Below are 16908 nucleotides of genomic sequence, written 5' to 3'. Positions count from 1 at the left end.
CAATTGATATGGGTTGATCAGAAATTGTTATATTTATTGCTGATAAGAAAACTATTTACATGACAGCATCAGCATTGAGCTTCAGATCAATGGTTTTGATCACGATAACAAACGAACTACAGAAGAAGTTTTGCAACAATGAATACAACACATGTGGTTGCAAATATGAAGTAAAATGTAACGAACAAGAGTTTTCATCTCAACTACGGCTGGGTGATATGGACCAATAGTCATATCCCGATATATTTAGGCTGAATTTCAATATACAAAATATATCCCAATATTTTTTCTGCAAAGTGAGAGCAAACGTTCAGGTCAAAGCCAAATATGACATGTCACAAGTAGTTTTATTGAAACTTGAACATTTGCTAAATCAAATAAATAAATAATAAACAGGTTTCTTCACCTTAGGGCTGCATGATTATGACAAAAATCTTAATTGCAGATTATTCCCTTGGAATTGTAATTGTGATTTATTAATTGGTTTATTTATTTTGTTAATACAACGTTGGTATGAGCCATTACATTCATTTAAAAAATATAAAAAATAACACAAAGAAAAATAGGGGCATTAAGGGGTTAATATAGACATGACAGTTACCTTGGTGAATACACAATACTGTTAATGAAACATTGAAACTGCTCCTGGTGAATAGAATTAAAATCATACCTGCTTTGTTTTTATTTCGTGTTATTTACAACATAACGGTGTTGCATGCTCGTAGTTTCTTTTGCACTTTATATACAGTGAGGCGATCCAGCGCGCGCCACCGCATTTGCGCGTGCAATTGAGTGTGCGCTACGACTAACGCTACAGTATAACGGCTGACAGGACAAAGTCCGTTTTGCTGAGGTGAAAGACTTTATTTCATGTTATAACATAACATGCTTTAATCAAGCACGCAAAGTGGAAAAGGAGTGGCTGGGGCGCGGGGAGCAGTGCAGAGAGCTCTGGGTCAGCACTCAGCAGCTTGCTTGGAGCAAGGCGTGCAGCGCAAACTCTAATTACATATCACATTTAATATATATATATATATATATATATTCTTTATATTGATATATCGCTCAGCCCTAATTTCAACATTACTTTCCTTTTTTTTTTTATCCGAGCACAGATATTGACTCGTATTACTCGTATAATATTTGTACTCGACAAAAGTGCTTTATCCGTACCGGATACTCGTTTCAGCCGAGTATCCGGCTCAACTCTAGTATGAGCTTTTAGAGGACTTGCAGCCCCACATGCTGGGGAGGGCTCCCCTTGTAGTAGCAGGGGATTTTAACTGTGTTTTAACTAGAGCAGATAGGAAAAGAACGGGGATGATTTTAGAGTGGACAAAACATCAGTTTTACTGCAAAGCTTAGTCAGAGATTTTAAACTAGTTGACTGTTTTAAAAGTCTGCATCCAAGAGAGGAGGGCTTCACCTGGATCAGTGGTGATGGCACCAAAGCCTCTCGTATTGACTATGTTTTTACATGTGAATGCCCACCAACTGATGCTAGATTGACTCCCGTTTACTTTTCTGATCACGCAATGCTATCCTGCACCCTTGCACTAACCACGGACGTGACAGTAGGCAGAGGGATTTGGAAACTAAACTGCTCCCTGTTGCAAGATGAAGAGATAGTCAGAGAATACAGGGAGCAGTTTAGCCAATGGCAGACTCTCCAAGACTTCTTTGATTCACGAGCACTGTGGTGGGAAATGGTGAAGGGTAGGACTCGGACGTTTTTTAGAAAGAAGGGAAAAGAGAAGAGAAAAAAGGAAAAGAGGTGCATGGTGGGGCTGCAAAAGAGGTTACAACGATATTTTAATCTTTTAAACAATGGTCTTGATTTTAGTAAAGAAATAAATGAAATTAAAAGAGTAATGTCTGCTTATGAACAAGAAAAAAGTAAAGGAGTAATACTTAGAAGTAAAGAACAAGAGTTGGAAGAAGGTGAAAAATGTACACGCTATTTTTTTAAAAAGATTATAACAAAAGGTGGGGGAATAACAAGATTAAAAACAGGTGGGGAAGAAGTGAAAAATACAGAGGGAATTTTAAAGCAAGTGGAACATTTCTTCTCAGAATTATACAATGAAAAAATAGTGGAAGAGGATGCAGTAAAAGAAATACTAACTCTCTTAGAAACAAAAATTAATAAGGAGTGTGCCTTTTTAACACAGGATTTTACGGTTCTCGAGTTGACAGAATGTAGAAAGGGTTTTAAAAAGGGGAAGTCCCCAGAAATGGATGGACTTCCCCTGGAATTTTATGAAACATTCTGGGACATTTTAGCACACAATCTATTGACCGTTTTTAAAGAGTTTGACAGACTGGACATATTACCCGACAGTTTTAGATCAGGGATAGTATCACTTCTACACAAGAAAGGAGACAAAGCAGACTTAAAAAATTGGAGACCAATCACCCTTTTTGTGATGATCTGCGGCTGGAGTGCCCGCTTGAGCCTCTGGGGGGCACTCCTTCCTTGTTTATTGTTTCATTCATGTTTTACCCTGGACTGATTATGGTTTATTTCATGCACCTGTGTTTTATCATCTTGTTTAGTTCACCCGTCTTAAGCCCGAGTTTCCCCTTTGTTTGGGGCTCAGTATTGTTTGTGTATAGTGTCTGACTGCTGCATGTGTTTCTAGTATTTCTTAGTTTCCTTGATATTTCCTAGTTTCACGGTTCCTGGACTCTCTGCCTGTTTCTGGTCTTCCCGTTTGCCTAATCCCTGAATTGTTTGATTACTGATCTGGACTGCTTACCTGGTTTTGACCCCTGCCTGTTTCCTTGTACCTGTCTCTGGATTCTCCTCTTTAATAAAGCCTGCGTTTGGATCACCTCTGTCCTTGTTCCTTGTGCAGTTTCATGACAGAATACTGAGCCACTACTGATCCAGCGGCTGAGAAGAACACGGACCTCGCAATGGATCCCACAGCACAGATCGTATGCCTCCGCCAAGGAGAACGTCCTCTCAAGGTTTTTGTGATGGATTTTTTGAAGCTCTCTCATCAGTCCTACTTGGATGATTTTTGTTTAATGATATTCTTTCGGGGAGGACTGTCTGAACCGCTCGGTTCTGATATACCGTTTCCGAGTCCAAGCTGGACTCTTTCCCAATATATGGATCTGGCCCTTTCCATGAGCGGTTCGCTTTTTACTGTGGATTTTTTGGAACTTTTGCTTCACAGAGGACCCGACGATTCGGCATTTTACAAGGTACCCACTGAATCCACGCATCTAGAGTCTCCCGGTGAACCAGCGTTTCACACTTGCTCCGCCGAGTTTGCGCTACATAAAAGCCCAGTTGAACCAGCACTTGGTGATGAGTCCCCCGAATCCACGCGACATGTGAATCCTGTTGTTCTAACACTTCACGTGAGCTCCGTTGCATTCCTGCCTCAAGAGTTTTCCACTGAGCGCGTGCCAGCCGAGTCAAGTGCCGGGCCGAACGAGTCAAGTGAGTCAACGGCCGAGTCAAGTGAGTCAACGGCCGAGTCAAGTGAGTCAACGGCCGAGTCAAGTGAGTCAACGGCCGAGTCAAGTGAGTCAAGTGTGTCCAGGTCCAAGTCAAGTGAATCAAGTGTGTCCAGGTCCAAATCAAGTGAGTCAAGTGTGTCCTGGTCCAAATCAAGTGAGTCAAGTGTGTCCTGGTCCAAATCAAGTGAGTCAAGTGTGTCCAGGTCCAAATCGAGTCAAGTGAGGGAATCTCCTCTTCAAGTGAGCGCTGAATCTCCTCTTCAAGTGAGCGCTGAATCTCCTCTTCAAGTGAGCGCTGAATCTCCTCTTCAAGTGAGCGCTGAATCTCCTCTTCAAGTGAGCGATGAATCTCCTCTTCAAGTGAGCGCTGAATCTTCTCTTCAAGTGAGCGCTGCATCTCCTCTTCAAGTGAGCGCTGCATCTCCAGTTCAAGTGAGTGAGTTGTCCAGCCCAGCGAGTGTGTCTAGCCCTGTGACGCGCCGCCGCAGGAGGAGAAGGAGGACTCGTTTGGTTCGCCAGGCCCCGGTGAGCGTGCCCAGACTCCTCGCTCTGCCGGCCCCACCTCTGCGCCTTGCCCTGCCGGCCCCGCCTCTGCGCCTCGCCCTGCCGGCCCCGCCTCTGCGCCTCGCCCTGCCGGCCCCGCCTCTGCGCCTCGCCCTGCCGGCCCCGCCTCTGCGCCTCGCTCTGCCGGCCCCGCCTCTGCGCCTCGCTCTGCCTGCACCCTTCAAGCTCCGGGAGGCCTTTCCTGTACCCGTTCACCACCCAGAGGTTCCTCCCGGGAATTTTCCCAAGTATTTTTTGGGGGGGGGCAGTAGGTACTCTGTGGGGGCCATGGAGGCGGCACTGACATGGACCGCACCTGAGTCTGCTCCGCCCTCATCTCTGCCTGAGCCTGCTCCGCCCTGGTCGCCATCACGCCCTGCTCCGCCCTGGCCGTCATCACGCCCTGCTCCGCCCTGGCCGTCATCACGCCCTGCTCCGCCCTGGCCGCCAACACGCCCTGCTCCGCCCTGGCCGCCATCACGCCCTGCTCCGCCCTGGCCGCCATCACGCCCTGCTCCGCCCTGGCCGCCATCACGCCCTGCTCCGCCCTGGCCGCCATCACGTCCTGCTCCAACCTGGTCACCCACGCTCCACGGCCCAGGCCCGCCTTGCCTGTGTCCGGGTCCCGTTCCCCTGCACGGGCCTGGCCCTCCGTCCCTCCCCCGGGATCACCTTCACTCTGCCCCCCGCCTGGATTGTTCTAGGAGCGTCTGGAAGCCGCTCCTTAGAGGGGGGGTTATGTGATGATCTGCGGCTGGAGTGCCCGCTTGAGCCTCTGGGGGGCACTCCTTCCTTGTTTATTGTTTCATTCATGTTTTACCCTGGACTGATTATGGTTTATTTCATGCACCTGTGTTTTATCATCTTGTTTAGTTCACCTGTCTTAAGCCCGAGTTTCCCCTTTGTTCGGGGCTCAGTATTGTTTGTGTATAGTGTCTGACTGCTGCGTGTGTTTCTAGTATTTCTTAGTTTCTTTGATATTTCCTAGTTTCACGGTTCCTGGACTCTCTGCCTGTTTCTGGTCTTCCCGTTTGCCTAATCCCTGAATTGTTTGATTACTGATCTGGACTGCTTACCTGGTTTTGACCCCTGCCTGTTTCCTTGTACCTGTCTCTGGATTCTCCTCTTTAATAAAGCCTGCGTTTGGATCACCTCTGTCCTTGTTCCTTGTGCAGTTTCATGACACTTTTAAATGTTGACTGTAAAATTTTTAGTAAACTTTTAGCTAGTCGTATGTCAAAAATCTTAGAGGACGTGATCCACCCGGATCAAGCGTGCGCTGTGCCAGGGAGGAAGATCACGGACAGCCTGATTTTGATAAGGGACGCAATCTGTTTTGCGAGAGACAGAAACAATCGGCTTATAGTTCTAAATTTAGACTTTGAGAAAGCATTTGACAGAGTCTCGCACCAATACCTGTTTCAGGTACTGGAAAAATTGGGGCTGCCAGGGAGGGTTCTAAAGTGGGTGGGGATGCTGTATAAAGACATAACCAGCAGAATTCTTGTAAATGGGCACTTGACAAAAGCAGTAACTGTATGCAGCGGCGTCCGTCAAGGGTGTCCGTTATCTCCGCTCTTGTATGTGGTTTGCATCGAACCACTGGCACAACTCTTGAGAAGGGACCAATGGATCAAAGGACTGAAAATTCCAGGTACAAAAGGACTGACGGACTTAAAATGTGTTTTATACATGGACGATGTGACAATTTTAACAACTGACCTTTTATCAGTACAGAGAGCACTTGACCTGACTGACCAGTACAGGCGAGCCTCTGGAGCAAAACTCAATAGAAATAAGTCCGAGGCCCAGCTTTTTGGACCATGGGGTGACATAGACGCGACAGGACTAGACGTGAATTTTAAGGAAACTGACATTAGGATTTTAGGAGTAAAGTTTGACAAAGAGGGGGGCGGACAAGGAAATTGGACAGAAATGGTAGGGAAAGTTAGACAACGACTGGGCTTTTGGAGACTACGGACACTGACAATGGAAGGAAAAATTTTAATTTATAAAGCTGTGATCTTACCGTTGTTTTTATTGCTTTGCTCTGTTTTTAGGCCACCAAGGTTCTTCCTCCTGACAGTCGAGAGGGCAGTGTTTTATTTCTTCTGGGGGTCAAAGTGGGAGCGCCTCAAAAGAGAAGTGGTGAAGAAGAGGAAAGAGAATGGAGGGAAAGGCCTCCCCGACCCCTATCTGTTTTTAGCAAGTAGATTCACAGCACTGCATTTTAAATATGCAATAAACCCCTCCAGAGAAAACAAAACTGCAACAATGGTCAGATTTTGGATGGGGTCATATCTGCGTAATTTGAAAGTTTTACCTGTCGACCTGACTGTCCCAGTGTCTTTTAACCTTCCACAAGAATATTGTTTTATTAAAACCTTTTTAAAAAGACACGATTTAGAGAATCAGGATGTCAACGTTTTAACAAATCATAAGTCTCTCATCTCTCTTGTGCAGGATCGGGAATCGGTGTGTCCGGTTCCAGGCCTCACACTAGGTGAGGCCAAAGACGTTTGGAGGAACGCAGCCCACCCGGCTCTCCAGAACAGGCTTAAGGACTTGTCGTGGATGGTGGCCCATGAGATCCTCCCGGTCAGGGCGGTTATGCACTCCAGAGGCATGGCCAAAAGCTCCACCTGCCCACGGTCCGGATGTGGTTCCCCGGAGACCGTCTGCCATCTGCTCTGGGGGTGCGGTGCTGCGCGGGACCTGTGGGCCAGGACCGGCCCCCTGTTTTTCCCGTGAAAGAAAAATCTGTTCTTATCAGTTTAATATCTGATACGTGCCCTACCCGGGCACCATATATTAAATTGATTTTTGGTCCTGGGAGATGGAATAGGGGCTTGCTCCGTCCACTCCACGCATCGACCCGGTATTGCAGTACTTCTGGGAACGGTGCACCCTCCTAAAGTGTTCAATGAAAGAAATGTAGTGGTCTTGTGTGGCAGAAGGTGATAATGGAGCTAGTGTGAGTGGGTGTTGTAGGTGATCATGTGCTATACTAGCCTGGGTAGAATTGTGGTGTAAAAACAAGACAAAAAGGAACCCCTGTTCCTCTGTCAGTTTAACATCTGATCCGTCGACTATTCGGGGACGGCGCATTATGTACATCTATGGCTCATGGAGCAGGATGCGGAGCGTGCAAAAAAAAAAAAAAAGCCCCTTTTTTGACTGGCAAACCGCTGGTGAGGATTGGGGAGAGGGACAGGGTGCTTCTGACTGAAGGCCTGGGAATTCATACTTACCTGGCAGGGGAGACACCATGATCAGGAAGGTGGTTCACCCAGGGCGAGGCTCGGCCATTGCACTCTGGGTTGTGCTGACCCCTGCGAATTCCCCAAATGTGGGAATCTCGACTGCATAATGTATGGTAGTGGGGGACTGCGTTCGCGCTCTCCCCTGGACAACACTGGTTAAAAGGGCAGATTGTTAAAGCTCCACTTGAGGTTCTTTTGTTTTATTTTTTTTCTGCACTTCTTCAATATCCAGAGGCAGTCCAGAGAGTTGAACTGCGGTGGTTGCTCGAGAGATACGAAACAGTCTAGGACCGGTCTGTGTGAGGAGGGTTTTCTTTTTTCTCCTTAATTCTTCAAATAATCTCCAATATTTGAAGGACGACTTAGTTCACAGCAGTTGTCCTGGAGGAAAAGTTGTTCGGAATGAGGAGTTCTATCATGTGGTATGAAAACATTGTGCACGTGTGAAACGTCACGTGATATACAGCCACCCATGTTGTGTTTTTTTCTGTTTACAGCGCCACCAAGTGGCCAGTCGCCGCATTCCTCTTCACGTGACCACGGGCTGAGCCCGTACACAGGTGTACCGAGTTGGGTGCAATTGTCTCATTCCGTTGGAGAGTTACAGCCATTTAAGTAAAGCCCGCCTCTCCCACCCCCAACATTTTGGCGTACCGTCGCCAACGTGGATGGAAATTCCAACTGTTTCCCGATCCCTGTTGGCAGTCAGACTCCAGAGAATCTTTCTGCACCGGTTTGGGTCAGATCGGGCAAAAAACCTAGGACTAGTGTGCAAAAGTAGGTTTTTCAGAAAATCCAAAATACCCGAAAATCTCGCCAGCGCGACCCCCAATCCGAGGCGTGCATCTTGTTCGGCTCGAGCCAAGGATTCCGGTGATGTAAGACACTTGGGTCTGCGACCGACGGTCAAGGAGTTACGAGCCATTTCGTACTTTTGATCGCTGCAGCGCCACCTTGGGGCCGATCGGGCGAGCCTTGGTGAGGTTGTAGTACCGGGCCGGTCCTACCATCCCTCAGAGTTTCAAGTCTCTACCACGGACGCTTTGGTCTGCCCGCTCACTTTTAGGGCGGAATGTTGATGATCCCAAATCCCAGGTTGCACTCCAGAGTGTCGTGCTGTGCACTCTGTTGTGATCCATTTTCGGTGTCAACCAATCTGAGCTGAGCTTGTTTGCCGGCGACCTTAGACCCTCTCGCCGCGGCCCAGGTGGGCGTGGCCTTTGCCGGCTTCCCCGCCTCGGCGTCGCTGCGTCATCGCTTCTCGGCCTTTTGGCTAAGATCAAGTGTCTTGTCAATCGGCAGTGTTGCGATCGCCTCTTTGTAAGAGTTTGGGTTGTGCTTTCAATAGCAGTTTCCTATATCTTCAGAGAGGTATATTGTACGGCTCACGGCTGTATTTTTTTTTTTACTATTTATTTGTCCTTTATTGTGTTGTTTCTGTTTTAAGGAGTAGGTTTTTCTATTGAGAGAACCTGTCTTAAGGTAAGTCTTTTAATATTTTTTTGCTGTTTTAAAGTTTTACTGATTTTGAATAGATTTTAAGTATCTTTTAAAACTGTGGGTGCCTCCAACATGTCGGCTGCCCGTGCCGGCATGCGGAGGCACCACAGTGTGCGTTTTAGTTTTTTAGAAAAAGAAGGAAAGCTGGTGGAAATGTCTAGATTAGACTTTTCTAGGAAATTGATGCAGAAATGTTTAGAGTTTACCCCGGTTGATCTGAATTGTATTCTGACCCTGCCTTTTAACAAAGGCTTTGATGTGAGTTTTAAGAACGCTGCACTGTTAAATGACTTCTGGCAACGCTTTGACACACATAAGACCCAGTTCTCCATGTTCAAAGTTGAGAAACTAACTGATAATACGCAAAAAGTGGTTGTTGTGAAGATGTTCAATGAGACTGTAAATGGAGAAGATATTTGCACATGGCTGGGTAGATTTTGCACTGTGAGGGGCCAGGCTATGAAGGTTTATGACGAAGACGGCATTTGGAATTGTTCCTGGAGGGTCCCAATTAAACAATGGGAAGACCCCCAGAGCTTCCAAGGTCTGAGACATCTACCTCAAATGATAGTCCTTGGCGAAAACACGGGCTACATTCATTACCAAGGAATGCCCAAACTCTGCCGGCGGTGTGGGGAGTTTGGACATCTTGTTGAAGCATGCCAGAAAGTATTTTGTAACAAGTGTAGAGAAATTGGAAACCAAACCAAAAGATAATGAGGGGGCGGAGAGAAAAAATTCAAATCTCCCGCCAAATCTTGTGAGTGGTGGAGAAGGGACAGGTGACAGAGAAAATGAGGGGGCGGGCCTAAGGAGAGAAGGGGCAGAGCAAAATCCAATCTTCCCGCCAAATTACACAAGTGGAGCAGATGAAAACGAGGAAATGGAACTTCACCAAACACTGATTAGCCATGAGACTGAGACAAGTAAACAGAGAAATGATGGAGAGGGGAAGCAAAACAGTAAAGAACAGGAAGAAAGAGCAGAGGAAGAACGAGGAAAAAACCCAGAGGAAGATAAGGTAAGTAAAGATCTCCCAGGTGTTCAATTGATAAGGAAAAAAAGGAATGCCCAATCTCCCATAGAGGAGACAAATGGGAAAAGGGACCGAGTGGGAAAATTTTCAGATTCTTCCTCATCCGGGGATTTGAATCGACTTTTCCCACTCGGCTCCCCAAATGAAATATCCTTTTTATCAATAGAACTCCAAACATCCACCCCCAAGGTCAGCTCAAGGGGGAAACAGGTTCAATCCCCTGATTCTCCATATATAGAAAGAAGGGAAGAGCTTGTTTAACTAAAAACATTCAAAAAAGGAGATCTGTGTTCTGTGAATTTATGTGTCTACTAAAATGTCTTGCCTGTCTTTTTTAACTGTTCTGCTCATGACACTCACACTCTCTACTTTAAATGTAAGAAGTGTGCGGTCACAACTGAGAGCAAAAACCATTTTATCCTTTTTACAAAATCAAAACTGTGATATTTTGCTTTTACAAGAATGTGCTTTACCCTTTATGGAACACTATAGGAAATGGGAAGAGCAGTGGCCCCACTCAACATCCATTTGGAGTGGCTCCAACCATAATAGAGCAGACGGAGTGGCGGTTTTAATTAAAAATCCTCAACTTATGGTGAAGGGGAGCACAGTTGTGAGGGATGGGCGAGCTCTGTTAATACATCTGTCCTTATTAGGATATGATTTTAATATACTAAATATTTATGGTTTTATAGACAAAAATGACAGGAATGACCTTTTAGAAGATGTGCAGTCCCACCTTTTAGGGAGGGCCCCGATTATCTTAGCAGGGGATTTTAATTGTATTCTAAGTAAAGTTGATAGGAGGGGGGGCGGTGAAGATTTTAAATTAGATAAAACATCTATTTTATTGCAGAAGATGATAAAACATTTTAAATTGACTGACTGTTTTAGAACCATGCATCCTGGGGAGCAAGGACTCACCTGGTTCAGTGGTGATGGCACCAAAGCTTCCCGTATCGACTATATTTTTACACAAGAGCTTGTACCAGTAGATGCTAAATTAACCCCTGTCTTTTTCTCGGACCATGCTATGCTTTCTTGCACCCTCTCATTTCCCACCGGTGTGACGACGGGCAAAGGCCTGTGGAGGCTGAACTGCTCCCTGTTGGAAGACACAGACATTGTTGAAGAATACAGGGAGCAGTACAGACAATGGAAGACCCTCAAAGACTTTTATGATTCACATGCACAGTGGTGGGAAATGGTGAAGGGAAAGACTAAGACTTATTTTAAACGAGCTGGGAAAAAGAAAAAGGATAAAGAGAGGAGATGCATGGTGGGACTGCAAAAGCGATTACAGCGGTATTTTAACCTTTTGAACCAAGGATTTGATTTTAATGAAGATATTCGCCAAGTAAAAAAGACAATGGCGGATCTAGAGGAGAAAAGAAATAAAGGGGTAATTTTACAAAGTAGGGAGAAGGAACTAGAAGAAGGGGAAAAATGTACAAGCTATTTCTTCCGCAAAATAGTGAATAGAGGTGTGGGTATGGTGAGTGTAAAAAACAAAGAAAATAATCTTATAAAAACCACACAAGGCATTTTAAAGGCGGTTGAAGAGTTTTATGGAGAATTGTATGAAGAGAAAGACATTGAGGACGACATTTTAAACGAAGTTTTAGATTTAGTTGACAACACAATAAAAGACATTGTACCCCTGACAAAAGATTTTAACAGGATAGAAATGGAAAAATCCTTAAAACAATTCAAAAAAAGGAAGTCACCGGGCGAGGATGGCCTCCCACTGGAATTTTATCAGACCTTTTGGGATATTTTAGCGCACGACCTTTTAGTTGTTTTTAATGAATTTGAGGACTTGGACAAACTACCAAAAAGCTTCAGGACTGGGATAGTTACACTTTTACACAAAAAAGATCAAAAGACTGACTTAAAAAACTGGCGACCTATAACTCTTTTAAATGTGGATTGTAAATTATTTAGCAAAATTTTAATGGGTCGTATGTCTTCGATTTTAGGGGAGGTGATCCACCCGGATCAAACCTGCGCAGTCCCTGGGAGAAAGATAACAGACAGCCTCATTCTGATGAGAGATACCATCTGTTTTGCGAGAGACAGAAATATTAGACTCGCAGTTTTAAATTTAGATTTTGAAAAAGCGTTTGATCGGGTCTCGCACCAGTACCTATTCCAGGTACTGCAAAAGATGGGTTTTCCGGGGAGATTTGTAGCTTGGGTGGAACTGCTATATAGGGGGATAACTAGCAGGATTTTGGTAAATGGGCACCTAACAAAAACAGTGGATGTTTGCTGTGGTGTCCGTCAGGGATGTCCGTTATCTCCTCTCCTATATGCCGTTTGTATTGAGCCACTAGCGCAGGCTTTGAGAAAGGATAAATGGATCAGGGGACTGACTATACCAGGGACCGGGGGACTGACAGCTAAGACAGTTTTATACATGGACGACGTGAATCTTTTATGTACAGACATTTTATCAATCCACAGGACCATGGACCTGACTGACTGGTTCGGGAGGGCGTCGGGAGCTAGATTAAATAGATCAAAAACACAAGTACAATTTTTCGGACCATGGGGACCTAGAGAAATAGAAAACACAGAACTCGAAGTTAAAAAGACAGGCGTAAAGGTACTGGGGATTAAGTTCGACAAAGAGGGAAGGGGGAAAGAAAACTGGCAAAATGTTTTGGCCAAAGCAAGACAAAGATTAGGGTTTTGGAGATTGAGACAACTCACAATAGAGGGTAAAGTTTTAATCAAATCTGTGATTTTACCATTATTTTTACTGCTGTGTTCTGTTTTTTATCCCCCCAGATGGTTCCTTCAAGCTGTAGACCGAGAAATCTTTCGCTTCCTATGGGGAGGAAAATGGGAAAGGCTAAAAAGAGAGGAGATGAAGAAAGCCCCAAAAAACGGAGGGAAAGGAGTACCAAACTTTTATTTGTTTTTAGGGGCATACTACTCTGCACTCCACATAAAATACGCCATAAACGAAAACACAGAAAATAAAACCACAGCCATGAGTCGCTTTTGGATGGGCTCGTATCTAAGAGCCCTGCAAATTTTACCCAGAGATCATACAGTACCAGTAGCTTTTAAACTATCTCCAGCACATGTTTTTATAAAGACGTTTTTAGAAAAATTCCTTCTAGAAGAACAAGATGCTAAAACCTTGATAAATCATCATCTTCTTCTCTCTATTGTACAGGAACGAGAGCAAGTGAGCCCAGTGCACGGGCTCAGTCTAAGTGAAGCAAAAACAGTTTGGCAGAACGTGTCTCATCCAGCCCTTCGGAACGGACATCGGGACCTGGCATGGATGGCAGCCCATGAGATTCTCCCGGTCAGGGCCGTGATGCATTCCCGGGGCATGGCCAGGATTTCTACGTGCCCACAGCCCGGCTGTGGCGCGACCAAGACTGTGAGGCACGCGCTCTGGGAATGCAGCGCCGTGAGGGACCTGTGGGCGACAGCTGGTCCCCTGCAATTCCCGTACCTACCAGCAGGGGGGGTCCCAGACTACTGGACTACAGTAGGATTGGTGAGCCAGGAGCCAGCAGAAAACTACATCAAACGCTGGCTCACCATGAACTGCATTAAAGACGCTATTTGGACCTCCAGAAACCTGCTGGTAGGAAAGCGCATGCAGGTGTCCCTCCACGCCATCAAGGAGCTGGCAATCTACAGGCTGCAGGAGTACACCGCATGTCGCCATTCGGACGTGGGGACCAGAGCTCCACAAGAAAAAGGTCCCCTCGGCCACGAGCCCTGACTGCCCGTAGATGCCCCCCGAATTCAACACCAGGCGGAGCAGCGGAGCCGTGGTTAAAGAGGATCTCCTCTGGGCCACGGGTCGGGTCTCGGGTTCTGTTCCGAGGGATGGATGAGACCTTTTAAAACCTTTTTAAGAACTTTTTAAACCCCTAAACCCCTGTAGATAACATTTGTTTCTTATACATAGAGAGAATTCTGCCTTATTTATCTATTTATCCTTTTATGTCTTTTACCTATCCTTTTTATAAAAAAATTTTTGTCTGGAGATTGTTTATTGTACATTTTATTCACCAAGAGCCCAATTTTATCATGTGACCCTTTAATTTTATTTTGTTTTGTTTTTTTGTTTTTTTGTTTTTGTTTTGTTTTCTAGAAGTTTTCTTTGTTTCTCTATTTGCAGTTTTTATTGTCACACTCCTTTTCCCTGTTCATGTATTTCCGTCTAGATTAATTTTAACAAGAAGTAAAATGGAAAAAATCCAATCTGAAGAATGGATGTAAAAAAATGTATTGAGACAATAAAAACCTTTTCGAAAGAAAAATCTGTTTGATCTTTGGAGAAGGATGATGACTGGGGCAACGGCGCCTTCAGTCCCAAGGGCGGGTCTGAGAAATACTTTGCGGTTTCAAATGAAGGAGTCTGCGGTGGAGATGATGGAGAGAGAAGTTTTTGCACGCGTTATACTATTGGACAAGTTGAAGTTGAAGGTGGATGAAGTGTACTGCTTGCAAACCAACAGAATGGAGAAATGTTTTGATGTAACGCTGACCACTGTGGAATTGTACAAAGAAGTGATGGATAAAGTTGGGAAGAGTGGCAAAGATGGTATCATGGGGAAATTCAATGTGGTAAGCCTTGACAGACCCAATTTCAGAGTCATCACTTTACACATGTTCAATCCATACGTTACTGATGAAGCATTGACGACGTTCCTTGCTAATTATGCTGAAGTCCTCACACCTGCAAGATATTTGAAAGATGGTGTTGGTTTATGGACTGGGAAAAGACAATTTCAAGTACTTTTGAAGACCAACGAGAGTGGTTTTGAGGGGTTGATGCACCCTCCTGCTTATTTCAACATTGGGGCTGATAAAGGTTTTCTGTTCTACTCTCGGCAGCCCCATTTCTGTAGAAGGTGTAGGCGGTACGGGCATGATGATGGCAGATGTGGTGAAGAAAGATGTCGGCGGTGTTCCAAGCTAGGCCACACAGCTAAAGAGTGCAGCATGCCTAAGACTTGCCACAGCTGCGGCTCATTAGACCACTTGATGAAGGACTGTAAGGCGGGTCGGAGGCAGCATGGCAGAGGAAGGGGTGTGGAAGAAACAGAGAGACAGTCGGCGGAGGTTGGCCAACAAGATGTTACGGTGCAACATGTAAAGGAGAAGACGGTGGTTGAGGAAGAGAAGGAGGGGGCTAAAATGGCAGAAGATGGTAATGCGACTGAGGAAGATGTGATGGTAGCTTTCTTGGAGGCATTGAATGGAGAACATTTTAGTGTCGCGGTGCAGCGGCCAAGTGACATGGATAACGAGATGGAGGTGGAGGGACAAGGCCTCTTAAAGGAATCGAGAGGTGAAGAGAGTCCGCTGGTAAGGAAGGCTGAGAGGGATAAGGAGAGACCTGGCAAGAGGCCGAGAGCTGGAAAGATGCTAAAGTTAAGCTATTCAGAGGAATCCTCGTCCACAGACAGTCAAGAGGGGCTTGAGATGGACAATGCTAGGCCCTTATTTATGCTGACAGAGGGGAAAGTTGCAGCGATGATGAGGATCAGATGGATGCAGTGGGCCTTAACGAGGTTCCTATTCGCTGGGCGGATTTGGTAGCCAGTGACACTGGATCCGCAAGTTTGGAGGGACTAGAGACTAAAGGCACTCCACTGGCCGAATAAATGTTCGACAGTGATGAATTGACTGTGGGGTCCATTAATGTTAGAGGTATAAGAGATTCAGTGAAGCGTAAAGCTGTTTTTTCTTTTTTAGGAAATGGCAGGTGTGCAGTGTTTTTTTACAAGAAGTTCATTTAAAGAGTCTAGAGGATTCTAGGAAATTTACAAAAGAGTGGGGGAGAGGGGGAGCAGTATGGAGTGTGGGAGGGGTTTATTCTTCAGGGGTGGGGATTTTATTTTGGGATAAAGAGATTGAAGTCACAAACAGTTTCATTGTTTTTCCGGGGAGGGTGATTGGGGCTGATGTGAAGTGGAGGGGTGGAGAATATAGATTGCCTTCAGTTTACGCTCCTCAAACGCTCCTTTGTTAACAATTTTTGCCACTAATAAACAAATTATAATGGGTGGGGATTTTAATTTGCAATTGAAAGATACAGGAGACAGTAGCCTGACGGTGTTAGAAGGGGTTCTGAAAGGGCATGGGTTAGTAGATGGGGGTCAAGAGGTGAATCCAAAGATTTGTGTAACAACATGGAGGAACTCTAGGGGGGTGGAGAAAAGGTTAGATTGTTTTTTTTCTAAAACTTTTGTTTTGAAAAGGGGTGGAGTGAGGCCTGTATTTTTTTCTGATCATGAAATGGTTTGGTTTGTAGTTAAAGGGAATAACTTAATGTTTGGTAAGGGGTACTGGAGGATGAATATAGAGGTGTTAAAGGAGAAACAATTTTGTGATGAGTATGTATGTTTTTTTAGGGGGTTGGAGGGGTTGAAGGACCTGTATAGCGATGTCGGGGGATGGTGGGAAATGGCTAAAAGTCGCTCAAAGGAGTGGATTATTAAATACTGTAAAGGTAGGATGAGGAAGATCTGGAGACAGGCAGGATCTTTACAAAGAGATTTAGAATTGAAGTTTGAAGAGTATAATGTTGGGGGTACTTTTGACTGGGACATGGTTCATTCCCTGAAGAGACAGATAAGGTTGATTTATGAAGACCATGCTAAAAGGTTTTTGTTTAAAAGGAGGCAGGAGGCTCGAGAGAACGGGGAAAGTTGCACTGCAGGCCTTTTTAGATCAGTGAGGGATCGTAAAGAGAAGCAAGCAATTGTAAAGTTAAAAGATAAGGAGGGAGTGGTTTTAACAAAAACGGATGGAATGAGTGAATATGTTGAAGAGCATTACAAACAGTTTTTTAGTGAAAGAGACATAGTTGTTGAGAAAAGCGAAATGTTTGTTAATTTTCTGTCAAAAAAAGTTCCAGAGGAGGTAAAGGAAGAGTTGAGCTCCCCTGTAACAATAGAAGAAGTAGAGGGAGTATTGAAGCGAATGGGTAAGGGTAAGGTACCAGGGGTTGATGGCTTGCCGGTTGAGTTTTATATCAGGTTTTTCAATGTATTAGGCCCTTATTTGGTGGAGATGGTCAGGGAGGTGTTGGAGAACAAAAATGTAAAA

General features: G+C 45.1%; 1 non-coding gene and 2 pseudogenes across 1 annotated transcript; all 3 read left to right on the top strand.

Annotated features, from left to right (window-relative positions):
- The first annotated feature begins 6749 nt into the window (after window positions 1-6749).
- Window positions 6750-6929, top strand: LOC120475328 (U2 spliceosomal RNA; annotated as a pseudogene).
- A 331-nt stretch (window positions 6930-7260) lies between these two features.
- LOC120475297 (U1 spliceosomal RNA) lies at window positions 7261-7425 on the top strand. Its single transcript, XR_016147688.1, has one exon. It is a non-coding gene; the product is annotated as a U1 spliceosomal RNA (small nuclear RNA).
- Window positions 7426-14136: 6711 nt separating this feature from the next.
- Window positions 14137-15461, top strand: LOC148995905 (uncharacterized; annotated as a pseudogene).
- Window positions 15462-16908: the final 1447 nt, after the last annotated feature.

Source organism: Pimephales promelas, chromosome 2 (assembly GCF_988280905.1).
Source record: "Pimephales promelas chromosome 2, fPimPro1.hap1.1, whole genome shotgun sequence".
Taxonomy (NCBI): domain Eukaryota; kingdom Metazoa; phylum Chordata; class Actinopteri; order Cypriniformes; family Leuciscidae; genus Pimephales; species Pimephales promelas.
The sequence above is the reverse complement of the archived record's forward strand: the minus strand, read 5'-3'. Positions and strand labels throughout refer to the sequence as shown.